The following is a 22,904-nucleotide window of genomic DNA, read 5'->3' on the forward strand; positions in this document are numbered from 1 at the left end:
TCTGATGCCATCACATGATTCCAGGAGCTAGAGCTTTAAGAAAAACTACTGTGAGACTCATGATAAACATTAATTACCCTGATTTTTTTGCAAGCTCTCTCTTTTTACCTACACACATCCCCTTTTATGTAAAATATGTCAATCAAGTTTAAGTGTATCCCAAAGAAAAGCATGTTTACTGAGCCAGAATGTATATTTAAGTTCCACTCTTGGGGGCTGAATTATTGTTTTTCACAGCACTTGTCAACTAGTTATCCGGTAGCTATCAGAGCTCTTGGAGTCAGGGATCCTAGTGGAATGGATTCCTCCTACCCTACTCTTAAAAGGACTCATAAATGATTTATTGCTATTTAGGTGTTGGTTTTATCCACCACTGCTTTACCGCCTCCTCAGTCAAGTTCTCAAAACTTGCTCTCTGCCTGAGACACTAACATGACTAGAGATAACTAATGTAGGAGTAGAGAAACAGGTGAAGTCAGCAACACTCAGAAATATGGCTTTAGGCAGCCTGGTTTAGAATATGCCTTAATCCTGATAACACATGCAAAAAATATCTTAATTAGAATGTATTTTGATAGTTATTTTTTATTTGAAAAGAGGTTAGGGATGAAGGGTGTGCATGTGTAATACCTGCTCCCAGGTATTGTGGGTTCAGTTAATGTTTCTTTGACGATCAATGCTATACTAAATCTCTCTCATTTGCTCTAAGTGCTAAGCAGTTGGTTCTATTCTGGATGAGAGCATGGAGTTATTTATCAGTAACCATTTCCTTTCAAGATGTGTGTTTTCATTTTACTCATTGATTAAAAATAGCTGACTTGCTTCATTTGCTGCCTCTGCTTTGGTAGCGAGCAGTTTAACTAGTTCTTGTTGGGTCATTCTCAAAGGTTGCAGACAAAAGTCCAAGTTTGGAAGCTCTTAGCAGAACTGGGGGTGAAACTAACCCATGGGATTTCTAGTACTTCCTGTTTCTGGTCAGGCTGGTCGCTTGTTTGTTTTTTCCTTCCCCCTCTTCCAATCTCTGGATTCATCCAGTATCTGGAAGTGGCTCCAGATGCAAGAAGCAGAGTTAAATTTTCAGACCTACAAAAGTTTTATGTTGGCATTTAGAGCAAAATTTTGTGGTGAGATGTGCAGCACGTTTTGTGTTTTACCCAAACTAATTCCCCATTCCTATCGGGAACATCATCCATCTGTTAATTCTGTTCAATAACCTAGCTTGTAAGTTCTTCGAAGAAGGGGATAGTCTTTCTACTCTATGTTTTTGAGTGCCTCGTCCAATTTGGTCCTAGATGCTACTACAGTGCAAATAAATCTTTGCTATTTATCAGCATTTTCCAGACTGCTATTCTAACAAATTCTTAGGAGACTACAATGCATATAGTGAACGCTATGGCTATGCCACCCAAAAGGACCTATTGTTCTGTCTATTATAAGGACCTCATAGTGAAGTGAAGTTTAGATAAGGGAACTACCCAGGGACTTAGATTTTACCAGCTTCAGCTTTTTGCGCATGTTTCCTCCTCTGCAAATTACGGGTCTTGCCTATTTTGATTGCATCTCTTTGGGGCAGGGATTATTCTGTGTGTTCATATAGTGCCTGGCACAGTGGTGCCCTCGTCTCAGTGCTATTGGTGCTATAAATAAGTTTGCAGTTTTAATAGGGTTAATATCACTATCATGTACCAGTCAATAAAGAATAATACTATGCTACTTTTTAATATTATCTGGATCATAACCATCCAATACTTGCTCCTAAAACTTGAATATCACTTCACAAAGATTGATGGAGTCCCACAGCTGGTATAATCCCGTGGAGAAAATACAAACTGTCTCACCTATTGTATCTGTAACAACAGCCAGCAGCAGACAGCAGGGAAGCCAGATCATAGAAACTGCACTAAATGAACCCAATCTACAGCATTAGTTGATATAAAACAGCAATAAAAATCAGAGGCAATAAAAAGGAAAAAACTGGAAAGAAGTTCTTGAAGCTGATATGAGAGGATTTAACTGAAATATGATGACTGAGAGTCCTTTCCCCAGTATGACTGGTACATGCGATAGAGATTATCACCCATACATACATGCCTATGTAATCTTGCATTCATGGCACTAAAATGTTACCGTCAGTTATACAGGCCACAAACACCACTACGATTTTAGACTCCACTTCCCTCCACCCCACTCCTGCAGTTGCATCTGCTTGTTTAATCTATAATTGGTCCCATCCTCTTCTACCTCGGGGTTTAGTGTGCAAGTGCTGGGTGGTGTTGGTGGCCTGTGATGTACAGGAGGTCAGACAGATGATCTGGTGATCCCTTCTGGCCTTAAACTATATGTTGCAGGAGACAGTTTAGAAATTCATTGCTAGGTAAGCCTCAGCCAAATTCCCAAGGTAATCAGACGTCATGTGCCACCTCAAATATATTTAAGCTCCTTAAGTAGCAATTACAGAGTCATTGATAAGTATGGTTAAGTGTCATTCAATGCATACGGTATGTGCAGCCACTGTTTTCTATCATGTATTATGATAGAATGGACGTGCTTCACTCAACAAAATTCTTCTATGCTAGCTAAAGAAACAGACTTTCCAAAGCTTCTACAGGAAGTCTTCTTGAAGTGTTGTTATACATTTGGAGAGGACGCAACTTTCGTTGCTTGTTACCCATGCATGTACAGATTGTCTTGTCTACTCACTTAAGCCATTAAGTTTTTTTCTGTTGTGCTCTGGTGCTGAAACCAGTTGTATGTAATTAAACATGTGCAAAAATGCAAGTGCATCTGCACACCTGATTTGCTTGTGCAGTTATTATAATTATGGGCGCAAACAGGACATTCCTGTGCATAATTCCCCAATGTGCAAAATGGTTAATTATGTATAGGAATGGCTAGTTACGTGTCTGACTGATATTTCTGTAAACACACACAATAGCCTATATATAGCAATAGACACTAATGGAGTATAGGTTTTTGTACTGTAAAATTTTACAGCAAGATTTCAGCCTGCCCCTCAGTCCTGCATATTTAGCACTCAGTAACTTGTACAGACCAGAAGAGATGCTTTGGCTCTGTACAAAAAAGTCTCATTCCACTGCCAATGTCTTAAATCTTTTTAGAAATTTTCAGATAAACTTCTGTCCTGAGAGTGGGGAATTGTGGGGTGAGACGTGAAAGAATCTTACAGTGCAATTGCAGAAGGGAGCTTAGAAGTAACGGGTAGAAGAGACTGGCAACCATGTAGATGGGTTAGGGAAGCAATTGGGAGGACTGGTGGAGCATGGACGGGAACCAGACTGGAGGGTCAGCTGAATATTGGAGAGGGGCAGTTCTTAGTAGGAGGTTCCCCGCACCATCTATGAGACAAGCCACCCACCCCATCCTGCAGGGTTACTTGTGAGTTATGATACTTGCAGATATTTTGGTACTGTGCATCAGTGGCATAGCAGGGTATTCCTTTTCCATTCCTGTCTCTCTGGCCCTTAGCTTGGGTTTCCTGATCTCATCCAGCACAGCTTCTCAGGCCTATGCCAAGGATCCTAACATCCTGGAGGCAATGACTCAGCATTGAGGTAACTGGCTGGAGTTGGGGGGATGGGAGTGGCATTGTGTTCAAAAACATTGACCATCCCCTATTTCTCCCTCACATAATCCAGCCTCATGCACTGGTCACAGCCTGGTGCTGCATTTGCCCTGCAGCTAGGAGGAAAGGCAGCCCTGCAGATCCATGGCAATGTAGTACAGAGACAGTTGCAGAGTTTGCCACGCAACTGTATCAGCCCAAGCTATTACAATAAATAAATAAAAATTCCTGACCTCTTTGTTTCAGCCCAATGCAACTGGAAACAGCCAAGACCAACACGCCCACATCTCTAGGTTTCCAACAGAAACTATTCAGCCATGGAGACAGCTAAGCTTAGATACAGTGAGTGGCCTCTGCAGCTGAGAAACAGACTAAGTTCTCTCTTCTTATTAAATTAGACAGCAGAACAGACTTGAATGTTTGGAACTTGCACTGCACTTGGGTTTTTGCTAAGTCCACTTCAGCTCTTATTTTGGATCCACCTGCTACCCCAATGAGAGCTCAGCTGCTTGTTTCACTGATGTCTAAGCCACTGAACCCCTCATTCCCCCCCCCACTCCCCTCAAAGCAATCTAGTTTAGCTTTGCAGAGACTAAAATACTTCACCAGCTGCTGACCACCTGGTGCATGCGATGACTTTAGGAAAAGGGAATAAGAAACTGAAAATAAACTGCACAGGACCAAAAAGACAAAACACAGGCCCCACACTAGAAGTGAGAGAACCAAAAATAACAGTGACATGATCCATTTAATACTCTAGTTCAGAATTAACCACTTGAGTGTCTTAGGACATCTAGCGAGTGTCTATCTAGCAATAGGAAAGTCACATGGTTTTAATGACCTAGACAGTGTGTCCTGGGCTCCTGACATTCCATGGCTGAAAATAGATTATGTATGGCTGGGCCCCAAGCCTGCTGATGTCAAGCATCAACACTGACTCCAGGCAGCATTACAGAACAAGCATTTCTTTCCCTCCCCCACCCGCCTCCTTAATTTCATTTGTGAATCACCACACTTGCTTAATTCTTCTAGCAGTGGGAATCAGGACTTACCAGGGAGATGAGCTAATCTAATGCATTGATTCGAGCCTGCTGACACTCCTAGGAATTAATTGGAGGGGTGAGTAAGAGCCACGGTGAATTTGGCAGGTTCCACCGCCGAGGGGAATTCACTTTTTCAGCCCGAGCACAGGCCAGCTGCCTTTTGCTATTAAAAGTGCTCAAAAATGCAAGTCTTGTGTCTCATGTTAACTGGAGAAAAGCAAGTACAGATGAGCCTGAGCCAGTCCAGTTGCTTTTGTGAATACTTCCTAGCCTCAGGTATGCTAGGAAATCACAGCACCGGCAACGTTTAAGTGTGATTACGTGGAAGCAGTGTGGTTGGTGCTTCCTAGAATGCCAATATTCCAGGTAGAAAATATTTCCAAATTTTTAGGCCATACACCCCCACCCAACCCTCATGCAAAATGGGAGGGCTACTGGGTTTTTTAGACTCCGCTTTTTGTTGAAATGCAAGTTACCGCTCAAGTAGTTGAAGCAAACAAAACATTAAACCACTTAACATTTTAAAGAGACATGTAAACTGAAAAAAGCAAGATGAGTTCTGGGCTAAGGTGGTGACTTCCTGACATGTCCAGACAGTCTTCTTGCATATATGGTATATATCAGGCAAACTTTCAGCCCCTTGCACATCCAGCTGAGAGAACAAATGAAACAGCACTATCTATAATCTCTCCAGCAAAGATTCTGCCATAACTGGCTCTCCATGATACACAAAACACTGCTGTAGTGAATTATAAACCCTTTTGGAAAGGTGGCAGTATTTAAACATAGAAGCAACTGCCATCCCCTCAACTCAAATGTTTAGCCTGCCATACTTTCTACAGAGAACTTCAGTGTGGATATGAGAACTAACCATAAACTTCTAGGTATGGAGCAGGATTTTAGTTTTGTGGCTCCCATTAAAAAGTCATTAGAAGTTGTGATTAAAGACCCCTAAAGTTCACTAAAAATGCCATAATCCTGGGTAGTAGGAGGTGGCTTTGGGGGGAAAAAAAGACTTTGTCCTTCAGGTGACCAGCAGTGGCTGAAGTATTAAAGGATAGCTGCCCAGACTGTCCCACCACTCAAAAATCATGGTTACGCAATATGGTTAGGTGTGGACAGGCCTAGACGGTTGTGAAGGAAGAAAAGCTGCTAGACCAGTGGTTCTCAACCTATTTACCATTGTGGGCTGCATACGCAGCCCTCTATGTGTTATGTGGGCCACATCCACACAATGTATATATTACTTGTATGGCTCTGAGGATGTCACATGGGCTGCAGCTGCGTGTTGATTGGGCCGCAAGCAGCCTGCGGGCCAGGGGTTAAGAACCACTGTGCTAGACAGACACGGACTGAAGTGTTATAGTCAGTAGCTTGGGTGTTCCAAAGTCATGAAATTTGCTAACAAACTCTCCCCTTAGTTGCAAAATCATGCTCCAGAACCAGACTTTAAAAAAATAAAAATTCTAGCCCCTATGATTGCAGGAAGCCTCAAACATGAGCTGAGCGCAAACTGATACAGTGTTATCTGCAGAGATCCTGAAACAAGCATTCTGAGAGGTATGACCTGCCCCATTTATCTCAAATCAGAGCCCTGTGGACTTGATAATTCCATGGAGCCAGGCAGCAGGGAGTGGGAGCATGAGCTACACTCCAGTATGCAACCAAGAAGTGGAGGAGACAAGTGTAATATGGCGAGCTAAGAAGCTCGGAGGACAGTGCAGCAGTTGAGATCTGGGGAGATAAACTGCTGAAGTCACCCACAAGCTACCCTGGAACATATGGGGTATCTCTACACTGCAGCTAGGAAAGTGCTCCCCAGCTCTGCTCTAGCTGGCATGCTAAAAACAGAAGTGTAGCTGGGTGTAGCATGGGCCGACGCCTCTGCCTACACTGCTATATTTAGCACATCAGCTTTAGTAGAGCTAGCACATCTGTTTACCAGAGCTGGGAAGCATGTTTCCAGCTACAGTGTGGATGTACCCAAGACTAAAGAAGGTAGTTCTGAGGTGGTCTGACTGGTCAATATCATGGGAGCAGAGGCCCAGGGAGTGGAGCTATGACACATCCTCCTTTATCATGGCAGAAATCAATCAGCAGGTTTTAGGTCAATGACTATTCAGCAAGGTGCATATGTGATGGGGAGAGGGAACAGGAACAAGAGGCATTTTATGGCAATCGAATAAATTAAGGTTGCTGTGGAATTTAGGGGCTACCGCCACAGAATTTGGCCCCGTTGGGATTTAACATGATTTAACATATCATTAAATGTTTGTTTCCACTTCACTTCCAGTGGAAGCCAACTTATTAAACCAAACAGAATAGCTTAAACTCAGACATTACAGCATTGTGCTAGACCATGAGAAATGGAACATAAAAACAAGTGAAATTGACTAATACATTTCCTTTGTTAAAGCGGAGAGAAGTACAAGAACCTGAGGCATGGATGAGGGGGAAACGTTTGAAATCCTTTCAGTTTTAATAGTAGGCGATGGTTTAAAAGAAGGATTTTTAATAACAAAAGATATGCTTTTAACCTGCCATGTCCCCAAGGAACACTTGCTTATGACATAGGGACTTGTATGGCGAGGTTCAGGCTGAGTTTTATAGAAACACTGAGTTCCTTCAGTAGCATAAAGGCCAGTGACCCTTCAGGTCAATGGGAGCTGTGAGTGCTGAGCAACTTTGAAAAATCAGGCTGCAAGGGCAATTTTGAGATGTGTGTGCCCCATCCTATAAAATTAAATGTAGCTTAAATAAGAGGATAGTGTTGCTCTCAATGGCACTTTCATTCACTTAGAAAAAGGATTCATTCTTCATCTGCAGAAATGGTAGAACAAATTGAGAATTCTCCATTACTGACCATAGAGTGAGTGTGACCATATCCCACAAGGGAGAAGAAATAGAACAAAAATTCAGCAGCTCCTTTTGCTACAGGGTATATCTTTCTGGGCACAGATGACACCAGTACTTTCTGATCTGCACTGACTGCCTATCCAATACTAGACAGGAGTGCCAACCCAAAAAGTGGGAATTAAACCCCAAACGTCACAATTTAATCTTTAATATCCTGTTTTGGTCTGATTTTTTATCTCTTCTTGCCAACTCCCAATGTGTGTCATAGTGAGCAGCTTTGAGACTAAGCTTGGGTAAAATTTTCAAAAAGTGCCAAAGTCTTATTTTCAGAAGCAATTTAAGGACTTTAGAAAATGTTACCCTTAGGTTCTTAAGTGTCTGTGGGTAAATCCACACTGCGTTTTAAAACCAGCAGCAATGAGTCTCAGAGCCTGGGTCTACAGACTCCATTTCGTGCTAAGGCACTTAAAAGCAGCTGTGTAAATTGACGCAGCTCAGGCTGGAACTCAGGCTCCGAAGCCAATGGAGGCAGGTTGGATTTGGCACTGTTCAGCTGAGTAAAGTGTTTACAACTCTCAAAGAGAGAGAATCTGATACTCCTTCCACTTACACCAGTGGGAATCAGGAATTCCACTAAAAATCAATGTGTTACCTAGGTGTAAAACTGAGATCAGTCTTTAAAAAAAGAAAGTGCACCTACACAGCCTCTTACCAGAAAACCTCTTTACTACTCCTCTGCAGCATCCCTGTCTGCATCACAGAGGGAAAGCCTTGAACATGCTCAGTGGAGTCCACTAATGATGCAGGAGTTGGCCATTGTCACTGGGTGGAAGCGGGAAGACAAATTGGAGGGGGCATGTTATACCAAATTCTAAGTTTGCAGGAGTCATGACTGAGTGTTGTTGTTGAATCTCAATTGGCCAGATTAATGGGAGTAAAAATTACGCAGTCTGAGTCTAGTGTAGATCTAGGAGATCTACATTATCCACAATTGAATATAAACCATATGCTGCATGGAAATCTACATAGTGTGATAAACTAAAGTGGCAACCCACAATGGTGTCTTAAATTTGAAGCTCTTGTGCTAACCTTACTCAATGAAATTGTGTCAGCTTTCTTCTTACAGACTTGGAGAAAATTCATAGAGTTTTAGACTAGAAGGGACTATTAGATCAGCTAGTCTGACCTTCTGTTTAACACAGGCCATTACATTGCACCCAGTTATTCCTGTATCGAGCAGCCCAATAACATGTTTGGCTAAAGCATAGCTTCCAGAAAGGCACCCAGTCATGAGTTGAAGACATCAAAAGATGGGGAATCCACCACTTCCTTTGGTAGTTTGTTCCAATAGTAGTAAAATAAAATAAATAAATCAACTCCTCCCTGCTTCTGCTCACTATTCCCCTGTTTGTACATCCAAGGATCACATAGCCCATTTTGCCACAAAATCTTACTAGGAGCTCATCACGTTCAAGTGCTTGTCCACTTTGACTCTTAAATCCTTTTCAGAGTCACTGCTTTCCAGGAAAGAGTTCCACATTCTGTAGGAATGGCCTGTGTTCCTTATTCCTAAAATGTGTGACTTTGCACTTGACTGTATTTAAAAAACAACAACACATTTTGTTTGACTGGGCCAAGCTTACAAAATGATACGGAGCACTCTATATGACTGCCCTGTCGTTATTTACCACTCTGCCAGTCTTTGTGTCATCTGCAGATTTTAATCAGCAGTGTTTTTTCAGATCATTAAAGAAAATATTGAATAGCATTCAGCCTAGTACAAATACTGCAGAACACTAGAAATACCCTCTTACAATGACCCTATTGACCCTACTTTGAGATGTGTTAGCCATTTCTTTATCAAGGCACATGTGTTTTGTATAGTGGTAATTTTTAATAAAAAAAGGGAACGCTAAATAGAACACATCCAGTAAGAAAGAAAGCATTTAGACCCAGAAGGTAAATGACAAGTACTCACTCTTACTGATTTAGTGGTGTCCAACAAAGGTTGACCTGGGACAGAGATGTCAGAGCTCCCTCTAAAGGGCATCTCGTGGAAATGTTAGTTAAACTAAGCAGTGGACACAGATTAAGCTATTGATCAACTTCAGTGTATCAGGCTTTAACTATGGAAAATAAATATTTTTTCTGTCCACTCTCAGTGATTGTTTTAAAGACTATACTCCTGTGCCAAGAGTTTGGGTGTAAATAGCTGGAGTATGTTCTCGAATGACAGCTCATGCTTATTTAAATTAAGTAGCTGACTATGGGGGAAATCTATTAGACTGTGGAATAGTATCCTTAGGGAAGTGACAGAAGACCCATGAATTGGGACTTGCAACATTAGAGTGAACAGAACAGTAACTGTGCTTTAAGAAAGCAGCACTCTGCATTGGTAGTGAAGATGGAAGAGCACTAGCAGATTTTCTAATCCATATCAAGTTTCTGTTGGGACCTATATAATGCAACTTATTTCCGCTGTACAAGGAAAGAAGAAGAATAGTCCAGGGGTTCTCAACCTTCCTCTTTCTGTGGCCCCTCCTAACATGCTATAAAAACTCCACGGCCCACCTGTGTCACAACTGATTTTCTGCATATAAAACCCAGGGACGCTGTTAGGGGGTAGCAAGCTGGGCAATTGCCTGGGCCCTCATGCCACAGGGGCCCCCGCAAAGCTATATTGATCAGGTTTTGGCATCAGCCCCAGATGGCGGGCTCAGGGCCCCAGGCTTCAACCCCATATAGTGGGGCTTCGGCTTTCTGCTCTGGGCCCTAGCAAGTCTAATACTAGCCTGCCTTGGCAGCCCCCCTGAAACCTGCTCACAGCCCCCCAGGGGGCCATGAACCCCTGGTTGAGAACCACTGGAATAGTCTATCCAATAGGTCATGCTATGCTGGGTTTTATATTTTATTCTTTGGCACATAGGAACAAAATGATGAAATACTCAAAAGGAGTTTTAAAAGCTTAAATTTTGTTTTAGCAAATATGTTAGTAGTCCATATTGACAAGGAAAGTTTTCCAATACATATTTTGTGAATTAAGGTCGATTGGGAGACCAAGGCAGGAACTATCTGTTTACTTTGTGTTGTAGAAGACCTAGGACAATGCACTGAGCTAGAGTTCAGTACCTCTGGAAAACATCTCACTCTTTAGGTCGTAACTTTAGGTGCCTACCGTTGAACAGTTTTGGCCTAACCATATCTCTGAGAGCAGGTTTTGCTGACCAGGAACAAAACAGGTTTTCTAATATTTATGTACTGACTTTTGCCAAGTTACTGTCCAGATGTACTGTCCAAAAGGTTACCTCTGTACTAAGCTGCTAATTTGAGAACTTTAGGTTTTTCTTTCTATTGAAAGACCTTTGGTCTCAGCGCTGTTTGTCCATAATACAGTGCCACCAGATGATGGCAGCTCTCTAGAAGCAATAGTAAACTAGGCTAAAAATTCATTTAGGCCAAGATTTTCAAGAGAGTGATTTTGGGTGCCAGCTTGACACCTTAGAGGACCTGTTTTTTTCCCCAAATGGGCAAGAATCAGATCCCCTTTAAGATGTTTTAATTTGGATACCCCAAAATCATTTATTACTTTTGAAAGGCTTAGTTTTTAGCACATTCAGTAAGCTATTAATGCACATTTACCTCTGTGATTAGGCTGGACTAACCTTCCCTATTTATGGCTATACCCCTGGTAAGTGAAGTAACACCCATCCTATCTCAGCAAATGCTCTTCATTAGCATTCTGGAGAAGAATAACTCCTCCATATGGCCTGTTAAGAAGCTTGACATGGGTCTAATTGGACAAGTGATTGCGATTATGGAAGATAGCATTGATTATCCCATATGGCTTGCCTGTCACTGAACCACAGAGCTTCACAATGAATAAATGTATGTGTCTCAGTATTTCTCCCTCTATAAATCCCTTTGGGAAGTAACATCGCTTCAACACATTTCACAACAGGTATACATGGTTATATCTGATCTAGGAATTATTCTGGGGACGTCCTATGGCCTGTTTTATATGGGTGATCAGACTAGATTATCACAAAGGTCCCTTCTGGCGTTGGAGTCTAGGATTCCAGTTTCTAGTCTGAATGGCTTTATAAAAGTTCTCTATTCAGGTTTGTTGACTCCGCAGCCAGAATCATCTCACTATACAACACATTCCAGGAAATGATTTTCTTTTTAGACAAATGTATCCTAAAAATTGTCCAAGTAGACACTACAGATGTTCTGAACCAACCCAAATTGTCAGCTGGGCAGCCTTCTATTGCTGTCAGGTTCAGCAGCAGAAGAGTTTGATCAGTAGATAAGTATTCAGGATTCCTGGGTTCTATTCCAGGTTTTGGAACTGATTCAGTGTTGCCTTGGGCAACTTCACCTTTCTCGTCCTCATATTCCCCATCTGGAAAATAATGGTAACTCTAATCTACCTCCTCTGGATGGCGTGAGAAAGTGTTCCCAGAGGTGTTCAGAGCTCTTTTTGTGAAAGTCACTATAGATACAAAGTGTTACACACGATATACATCATAGGCGCTGAGTCTGTGGGTGCTCCGGGGCTGGAGCACCCACAAAGGGGAAAAAATGGGGGGGCCTGAGTACCCACCAGCAGCCCCGCCCCAATCAGCTCCTCCTCCTCCCCCACCACCTCCTGCCCACCAGCCGCCACACCAATCAGCACCTCCCACCTGCTGCAATCAGCTGTTCGGCAGCATGCAGGAGGCGCTGGGTGGGAGTGGGAGGCGCGAGGGTGAGGCGTGCTTGGTGGAGGCGGTGGGGCAAGGGCGGGAAGAGGTGCCTGGTGCAGAGCCGGGGTCGAGCATCCCCCAGCACATTGGAAAGTTGGCGCCTCTGATGTACATTTAATAATACTTTCTCAGTACAGGAAACAGGCACTGCACAGCAGATTGATAACATCCATGTACTTGCTGTCACTCTCCTTACATCCTGTGCATCTACTTGTATGGGTCTACTTCATTTGGGTATCACTACCTGCTTCATGCACCCTTACAAATTACACACTTCAATGCCATAGTTTAGTTTCGTGCCAGCACATGTAATGAGAGATTGGCGCAGGACACGCAGTCCCATCCAGAACTCTAAATGGCAGTTGCTGTTCTACAGCAAGTTGTCTCCTAGTATCAAGATTGGTATTCTAACTAAAGAATACAGGAAAAAAATTGTATCGCAGATGAAAGCAGACTCTGCTTTCTCATTTCCCAGCAGCAATCAGTTGTAAATCAATCATGTCATCGAACTGAAAAAAGCAGATAGATAAGAGTGATGAGAAAAAACAAAACCCCTCCCCTCCCCCCCCAAAAAAAGTTCCTTTAGGTTTAAAATTGCCATTGCTGCACTCATCCTCCTGTCTAGATGGCAGATAAATCCCCGCTTCCAAGACTGATGCCAACGCTACTCTGAATCAACTAACAAATTGTATTCTCAGATCAAACCTTACCTCCCCTTTTCTCTTACATATCCTTGTGCTGAAGCTTGGAGAATTATGCCTGCTCCTGCAAACACTTAAAGCACACACTTAACTTTAACCACAAAGAGTCTCACTGAAGTCACGTGTTTAAACTTTAAGTGTGTGCTCAAGTGTTTTCAGGATTGAGGCTCAAAAGTCCAGAGATGTCTACTGACCTTTGGTCACTTTCATGGGAGCCCATCCTCTGCCCTTCAGCACAAGGTTGAAAAGCTTCTATCTAGAAGCTATGCATGTGTTGGAGTTCCCTGTGGGATACTTTGAGAACTGCAGTGTAGGTGGTCTCAATTGGAAGCAAACTGGGTTTGTAGTCAGATCTCCCCCTCACCCAAAACCAACAGATTTCCCTGTTCATATTTGGACTCCTGCTTTTCACTTGACTCCCTAACATTTGTAACAGCAAGCTACAGTTCAGGGATTAAAGTTATGCTTGACTTCTCCCTGTAATGGCATTTACCAGTGAATCAGATTCGATAATCCTTGAGTCAATATGTTTGACAATATATGTTTTTAGATAATTTCCAAAACAAAGACACCCCAAAGTGGCTCATAAAACAGTGTGCAGTTAGACACTGAGATCTTTAAATAACTTCAAGACACTGAAAGTCAGTTCGTTTTTGCTTTTATTCTGATGAACATCTTACCTTCAAACACAAAGTGTTCCAGGTTCACACACAATTTGAAGTAAGGACACAACCTGGAAAAGCAGGTGTTCTCTCCATGTCACCTTAATGCAGCTAATAGCTTTGACCAAAAGCCATTGTTTATAACATATACCTCTTCACTGTTTACCTTCTTCGCTTCCAATCCTTTGCTGCTGGTATCTCTCAGTTTACAGGAAGTGCCTGCTTAAAGGGAATGCCCATCATACATATTTATAAGTTAGTAGAATGGGCAGACAACTGAGGTTTTTATAGAATGGTATTTGTATCTATAAACAAGAGTACAGACTTTGAGGCTTATTCCAGTCACGTAGTATCTTTTTTTAACAGAAGCTATAAAATCCAGGAAATAAATGTGGATTTATGGTCCATAAAATGCTTAGTTAGAGCTATGACCTACTAGGTTATGTAACTTTATTTATTATCAGCCTTGGATGAAGTTCCTTTTCAAGCAATCCCACTAAGCCTATTTTGTAGCATTCTTTTTATATAGGCTATGTTAAAAATGCAACAATGTTAATCATTCAGTTATTTCAAAGACCTTGTTGTGGGAGGGAATATAGACTTGCTTTCCAAGGGGCAGTTAGAGCCAGAGAGATTCAAAGCTTTGAGCTTCAGAAAAAAAAAATTGGATATGCTGGAAGAAAATAAATCCTTCTCCACTCAGTTTACTGTAAATATAGACTTGTAAAAGTTAGAGATGAGATGAATTATTTCTCTCTTAACCTTCCTGCAAGCCTTCAACATGAACTTGAAACAGATTTTCCTGAAAGGTTTAATAGTGGGATGGTTGGGTTCAAAGCTCCACTGGCGCCCCTTCTTGGGCTCTTTAAGAGCTCACATGCACTTTGAGCCTCTGCGTAAGAGCGCTCCAGGGAATTAGCTTCCCTGATCAGATCCTTCCTATGAGATTAGGAGAACTGATGGACACTACCCATGCACATCTTGGTTTACATAGGGCAGATCAGGCAATTGAGCAATGCTGGATTACTCATCTCTTCTCTAGTGGCAGCACATGCAGGGAGTGCCACCTTTATCACCTCACCCACTGGGACAATCTGTCATGGTGGGATTCTGTTTCACTCAAGTGTTTCTAGTTGCATGTGAATGATCTGAAAGTGTAATTGTCCCGTCCATTTCCGGGCAGTCCCACAGAATCTGGGACTGGAGGCAATCCTGTCCTAATCATGTACAGGAGAGGGACAGGCTGGTCCTTAATTCGTTATTGCTTTGGATAGGATTTTTCCTGGATGTTACAAGCCGCCCAGAGAATGGCGTTTGCTGGAACGTCTTGTGGCATCCTTGTGACATGTCCAAAAAGTGTAAGGCGCTGCCTGCAGACAATGGCCCCAGTACTCTGTAGACCCGAATCACCATAAACGTCTGCATTGCAGATGAAGTCATTCCACTTTATGCCCAATATATGATGTTGACATTGTGTGGAAAGCCTCCAGCTTTGTCCAGTCTGCGCGGAGTAGTGTCCATGTTTCGCAGCTGTACAACAGTATGGGAAGGATACAGCTCGAATAAATCCTGAACTTGGTCATCATACTAAGATGATGTTGATTCCATATCCATTGTAAATGGCCCATGGCAGATGCTGTGATGCCAATCTGATGGAGAACCTTCGTGTGAGAATTGGAGGAGCTGGTAAGTATAGAACCCAGATAGCAAAAGCTGGAAACTGATTTGACCGTTTCATTGTTCAAAGAGATTGGAGTCGCAGGTGGACCTGGTCCTAGATTTTGCAGTTTTGTCTTTGACCATGAAACATGGAGACCGACCTTAGCTGACTACTCCTCACAAAGCCTTATGCTGGAGTGCCTCACAAAGCCTTGCGGGGCTCTGTACTAAAAGAACATCATCAGCAGCAGCATAGTCAAGGTCTGTGAGCGAGAGATCACCAATCTCAGTGCCTACAGACCTGACGGAATGCTGCATACTGGGTCAGACCAATGACCCATTTGGCCCAGTATCCTGTCTTCCAACAGAAGCTGGTGCTAGCTGCTTCAGAGGGAATGAACAGAACAGGGCAATGATCGAGTGATCCATCCCCTGTTGTCCTCTCCCAGCTCTGGCAATCAGAGGTTTAGTAACACCTGGAGCAGGGGGATGCGTCCCTGACCATCTTGGCTAACAGCCATCAATGAACCTGTCTTTCATGAACTTCTGATTTTTTTTTAATCCAGTTATACTTTTGCCTTCACAACATCCCCTGGCAATGATTTCCCCAGGGTGACTGTGTGCATAAGTACTTCCTTATGTTTGTTTTAAACCTATTCCTATTAATTTCATCAGGTGACCTCTGGTTCTTGTGTTACATGAAGGGGTAAACAACAATATTTTCTTATTCACTATTTCCACAACATTCACGATTTTACAGACTATCCCCTTCCCCCTTTGTTGGCTCTTTTCTAAGCAAAAGAATTCCAGTCTTTTTGATCTCTCCTTTGCAGCTCTTAAATAACATTCTGAAATCCTGGGCTACATGGCACTAAGGCGATAGCCGTAGTTGCCAAAGAATGGAACACAAGGTGTAAAGTCAGCACGATATTAAAAAAAAAAAAAAAAAAACAGAAAACTTTCAGCTTTGAGCCTCATTGTCACTTCCCTCTCCTATCTATGGGTAATACTTGCCTACCTTTGTAAAGAGCTTTGAAGTCCTCTAGAAGGCTCTATACAACTATAAAGCATCAGTTAGAGGTATATGACTATTGCAAAGAACAAAACAACGCTCCCTCCCAAAAACCCTCCACCACCACCAACCCACGAATATGGAAATAGCAAATATTGTGGGTGAAATTCATACCTGTATAGGACTAGTGCCTGCTTAGTACCACTTGGTCCCATAGCAGGACTTGAGCTGGTTTTCGGCATGCAGTGTGAAGACTGCAGAATTTTTGCAGAAAGTAGATATTGAATGGGTACCTGTGAGCATTTGCACTGAAGCCCTGATTCTAATACATACATTCACCCAGTTGGGGAACAGAAATAAGGCATGCGAGCTCTATACCCCAGACAAAATAGCTCAGATTTTGAATAATCAGAAACTGCTTCTTGAACGAGCTGCTGGCCAAGATCTATTTACACAAATTATGTGGCAACTTCAAGCCAATGAATTTGAGAAAGTTGCTGTCTTAGATGATTCATGGCTGGGGGGAAAGTTAAAATTCATTAGATAGATAATTTAACTAACTTTATTTATTGGATTTAAAAAGAACGGCAAAGAGATGCCTCTCTCATGTGCATGTGGCACCCCTGAGAGTTATTTAAAAAATGAAATCACTATAAAGCAAAAGGAACCTGCAGCAGCCACAAAGTCTCACAATAAAAATAAATGCTTCTCCTCCCTAAGCACTATAGCATCTCCCATAGAAAGGCAAGCCCTTAGAAAGGCAGGGCAGTGCCCTGAAGGTAAATAAACTTAGCATTCATAGAGGCAGAAATTATGGAACAGCTGAAAAGCTTAGGCTGAAGAACAGCACCTTTAAAAAAAATTGGTTGATTTATGCACAGTATGTAGAGTAATTATTTTGATTAGCTTTTTAATCTCTGAATTTTCCTTTTTTAGCTCAGCCTGACTGTAGACCTATAATTTATGACACCTAGATACCAGCCTAAAGCAACGTTCTGTGCAAGCAGTAAAGTTTGTTCCTGCTTCTCATCTAAAAGCCCAGCCACTTTGGCACAGAGACCAAGCAAGTCTGTTTTAATCATGAGTAGCTGCTTGGAAGTGAAATGCTGTTACATCAGCAATATAAGCTAAGCCAATACCATCGGACTTCTTCTCAGAGCTTGAGATATTCTTTTATGAGCTATTCAGATTTAATTCCCTTTTTCCTTTATCTCATTTGAGATCACACCTTGCAGTGCTTAAAAAATAAGTCACAAAACTAGAACACTTTCTACATGGAAGTGTCACTATGAGGCTGAAATATTACTCCCAGCTCAGGCTGAGGCTTATTAAAATCTCTTCCTTCCCCATAAATTTTTTCCTTGCTGCCTGTTTCAACATTTTAAAATCCTTTGTGTCATTTCTGAGCTGGATAACTAGCAAGAACATGCCCTGATCTCCTCTTTAAAGGAAATACTGCAAAGGCAGCTATGACAAATTGCTTCTGGATTCTTTTATTGGCTAGAGCTGCGTGGACTCAATATTTGCTGCTTATGGGTTTAGGCCCTTCACGCTAAGACTTTAGAGTTGGAGACTTTGGAAGTTTGCAGAGGTGTAGCTACACCCATGTGTTTGTACTGGGGCAAATGCCTAATGTAAACCTATTGCGGGAGAGTGACTTAGGGTACGTCTTCACTACCCGCCGGATCGGCGGGTAGCAATAGATTTCTCGGAGTTCGATATATCGCGTCTCATCTAGACGCGATATATCGAACCCCGAACGCGCTCCCGTCGACTCCGGAACTCCACCGGAGCGAGTGGCGGTAGCGGAGTCGACAGGGGAGCCGTGACATCGATCCCGCGCCATGAGGACGGGTAAGTAATCCGAGCTAAAGTACTTCGACTTCAGCTACGCTATTCACGTAGCTGAAGTTGCGTACCTTAGATCGACCCCTCCCCAGTGTAGGCCAGGCCTGAGTCCTGTAAATTACCAGCTAACTTAGTAGTGCAAGGTAATGCAAAGACACCCACTGTAGACAGGGCCTTTCTTGGGGTGAGAGAGTTGGGTGAGAACATGTGCCAGGTAGGTAGGATGAAGGCACATGGTCACCCTCCTGCAATGTTGTAGTAATTTGTGCACTTCCACAGCTGGGTTTGATCTGTCCCAATCTGGAATTGGGACCTCATTGTGCTAGGCACTGTACACAGATAATGATACGACAGTCCTTGGCCCAGGAGATCACAATCTGGGTAACATTTACTTCTGCTTAAAACTGGGGAAACTCTACTGTTGCAAATCGTGGCTTTCCTTGCCTATAGGTGAGGGCTGTTCTGGTGTAGATACATTGAAGTCTGGTCATTGGTTACTGAGCTAATTCCTAAAAGAGATGAGGCCTTTGTCTGGGACCTGAGCAGTGTTGAAAAGCTGCTAGAAAGTGGTTTCTGTGGCTTGGTTACAACTCCCTACCACCACCAATGAATGTAGCCTTGTTAATGAAAGTGAAGCACTCGGCTAGGTAAATTCTAGTGAGCACTTTGTGGACTCTTCACTACATAAAACTCATTTGTCTGAGCAACAAAATGGGTGAGTCTATTACAAAGCAACAGGGCTGACTGGCTGTGCCTCCCTTGCATATCTGCATAACTGCAGGTGTCTAGCTTCCGCCTGAAAAAAGTTAGTTTCTTTGAAGGAGTTCAATATGGGACTTCCATTACCAGGCATTTGAACCAAAACTCATACGGATAGCAGATGAAGCGGCAGACTCTCCATTCCCAGCCAGCACACTGCAGAGGTTAAACCATGACTTTAGCCCAAAGTCAATGTATGTTTCTGGCTTTGTTACAGATCAAGGTTGCCATGGTAAACTGACCTTTTAAGCACCTTGAAAAGTTCAGCGATTTGGCTGAGAAGCAGCGAGCCTTCAATGCTGCTTGCGAAAGCCAGTCATCAGACTTGTTATACTAGCAGAGAGCAGGGAACTTTGACAGAGTTTATTCACCCTGGAGGTAGCAAAACCATTTCCCTGCCCCCATTCCCAATTACAGAGTTTTTACCCTCTGCCCTACTGTTTTATAGTGACGTTATTGCTGGTGGCCAGTGCAGGATGCAAAGCTCGTTGTTCTGACATCAACCACAGAAGCTACTAACACCATCTGATCTGAGCGTAATATAGCAACAGAAGTAGAGTTGCAGCGATTTTTTTTATGGGGTTATGATTAACAGAACTTCAATCCCAATGCAAATAGCCCCTAATCCCCTCCTGAGCTGTGTTTGTGTTAGGACACAAAGAACAAAACCCCTTATGTTGTCTTTGAGGCATAATTCATGGAGGCAACATGTCTAAAATTAGCTGCTTACTGCTCACCACTTAGACACCCACTCACGTAATATTGCTGACCACACAGCAGTCACTTGGCTTTGTTCCTTAAAATCGGGAGGGTGGGGCCCACGCAACAACATTAAGCTTTGGGGATTCAGGCTTATCCAGAGTCCAGTGGTGGCCAGATCCGGGATTTCGGGTCAGACCCATCTGTGTTATTTATATGAGCAAAGGTTTATTTTTTTCCCTCTTGATCAAAATCCTTTAACAGAGTTACACTGTTATGCTCCTGAGCTGTGGCTTGTAGACCAGGGATCAGATGTATTTAGAAGATGTAAGGGAATTCCCCTATGGGGGAGAAACAATTGTCCCCCTCTTTTCCAGATGGCTCCTGCCATCTTCATCCCTTCCATCACCTTCCTCCTGAAGGTAAACTCTGTTGCTGCCACTCCCAGTCCTAGCACGTAAGGTGCTGAGGGGCATCCAGTGCAAAAGGACACCATGTGACTGCACTGTTTGCACAGGCCTAGCTCTTCTTTCTGGTAGCAGCAAAATGTGGAAAAGAGAAGTCCTAGGTAATTGTAATTCCCTTATTTGGAGCAGCTGGGCTGCAGCCCCACTGACTTGCTCTGTGAGAGTCACGCTATTCTGCGCAGAAATCTAATAACCAAGTTGTAAAAGGGATGGATGAGATGGGTCAGGGGACTGGTATTGGGTTACAGTCTGTCTCCAGATGAAATCCTGCCCAAGTCAATACACGATCCATGGCTGCTACTTTCTGATGACTGTTGGGTGATTTTGGGAGGTCTCATCCTAGTTCCACCACTGCATTTGACAGCAACTGCCACCCCTGTTGGCAAACTCAGAGGCCAAGAATGTGACGTGGCATGTAGGAGCTTGGTCTCCAGGGCCATCAGTTCCGAGTCCCCTGCCCTTACCTGAAGGGACAGGCCTTTGGTTCCTATCCTAGTTATCAGCTAGGCTGGCACCTCTGCCCAGTATTAATGCACTTTGATACTCACCACTTACTGATGGGAGCTGGTAGAATCAGATGCTTTAGAAGTTTGCATGGAAAATTAGCCAATAAATGTGCATTTGCTTCTTTTGTGAAGTGGTGCTGGACACTTCATTAATCACCAGCAAACAGCCCCCTGCTTGCCACTTTGCAAATCCACAAATAGTTTGGAGAGATGACATATGTGAAGTTACAAAAATAGGGGTCGGTAGGACAGAATAAATGGAGTGAGTTGGAATTCTATGGGCCTGGTTCTCCTTGCCTAAGTTCTGCATTGAGGTAACCCCACTGACTGCTACTGGGCTACTCCCGATTTACATCTAAATGACAGGATGATCTAGCCCTGTGTCTCCACCACAAAACCACCTTGTAGACTATTTTCAGTGTCTCCGCCTAGATCAGAAGTGTTTAATTTTAAATTCTTAGCTTCACCATTCATGATTATGTTCTCACCAACATGCATAGTCTAGTTATACTTTGGTTGTGTTTTTTATTGCTCCAATTATTTGCCTAGTGGCAGAACTGGGAAAGGTGTTCAAACGGCAAGTGACAGGTCACTGTCCCAAGGAACTTAATCTAAACTAAGCGTTTACAACCTAAATCCTGTAAGCCTCCTGGTTGAATGGAATCCTTAATGGGGAGTTAGTGGTGTTCCCTTTTAATGAGCCCAGAGCCCCAACCACCGTCCACGGCACCCATCTGCACTTTCACAGCCAGAGGTTTATGCCGATCTTGTGCGCCTCACAATTAAGTAACAGTTCACCAGGTGTACAGCACTGATGGCACCTACACCATCCTGACAGAAATAATAAGAGTAGAAGTACAAGCTACTGACAAGAACTAAAAAAAACACCCCACAAACACAACACTCCCCATGAACTCTGGATTTGTGCTACAGTTGAAATGAAATAATCTCTTTAAAACCAAAAACAAAATCTTTCTTCATGAAGCAGAGGTGCTGGAACAACTCATATAGTGGGGGTGCTGAGAGCCACTGAACCAAACTGTAAACCCTGTATATAATGGAACCCACATCCAGCCAGGGGGTGCAGCAGCACCCCCTGTATCCCGAGCCCGAGCACCTGTGTCATGAAGGATCCCATAGTGTGTGTGCACTTGCTCTCTCACACACACGCCTCCCCCCCGCATCATGCTGACCAATATTGTCTCATTGTTCACTTGTACTACGCCATCTGTTTACATCCCTCTATTGTCTCTCACTTAGATTGTAAGCCCCTTGGGGCAGGGACCATCTAGTTGGTCTGTTTGTATAGCACCTTGCACAATGAGGGCATGGTCCATGACTAGGACTCTGAGGCCACATGAACTTACAGGATTCCAATCAAAGTTCTCTGGTGCCTAGAACTGTAGCGTTCCCCTTTTAATTGGGAAATTCAATATAGGCATCTCCTCAAAATGCACAAGAGATTTTTGCAGGTTGGTACCCACACAGGCCAAGTATTATTTGCAAGCTGAGTCATCCCTACACTAACAGTTTTGTATGTGACGTACAAGTCACCTCTTCTATGTCTCAGGGGTTTTCATTATTTATTGGGCAATTTTGACAAGAATTCTATTTTCCCTGCCCACACAGACATCCTGCCATTCTCTCCCTGAACAATTCAATTTGAAGCCAAGAAAGCCCCTGCATCCTCTCTCCTCTGTATTCAATCCTCTTCAGATCAGTCTCTAACATCATTTCCCCAGGCGGTTATCCGAGGGATCTATTAACATGCAACCGCAAACAGATTGGATTCCTTTCCCTCCCACTCCAAATGTGGAATCACAATCTCCAGGGCCATGACCTAGTAAGTCTGTAATAAACCTGCTGCCCCTGTAGACTGGCTCAGCTCTATATCTTCAGTAGAAACTGTCTCTCTGCAGTTACATCTACTTTAGATTTTTTTTCCCCTCTCCCACGCCCACAGGGAGCTTGTCTATCAGAACCACAGCTCTTGCTACCAGCCAAAAGTGCTACTGAAGATTGTTGGGAGGGAAAGTAAATGGTTGTTTAAATAAAGCTCAGGGTCAGGGAGGCTGCAGAGTCACCCCTTCAGCAGCTTGGGAGTTTCTGGCACCCCATAATCCCATTCCCAGGGCAAATCCTGCCCCCACTTTACTCCACAGGCATGGACGGACCTGCCTGCTTCAGAGGGTCTGCTGCACAGGGCAAGAGGCTAGTAACTTGCATTCCAATAGGCCAGGGTACAGCTCCCGGTACAGGGGGAGAGATCTGGGGATGGTGGTGGAGGAGGAGTGGGGATAAGAGTAGATCCTCAGCTATGTATTTATTGGGCAACCCTCTCCCATCCTGCAGAATTGGGTGCAA

This window comes from Mauremys reevesii, linkage group 15 (genome assembly GCF_016161935.1).
Source record: "Mauremys reevesii isolate NIE-2019 linkage group 15, ASM1616193v1, whole genome shotgun sequence".
NCBI lineage: Eukaryota > Metazoa > Chordata > Testudines > Geoemydidae > Mauremys > Mauremys reevesii.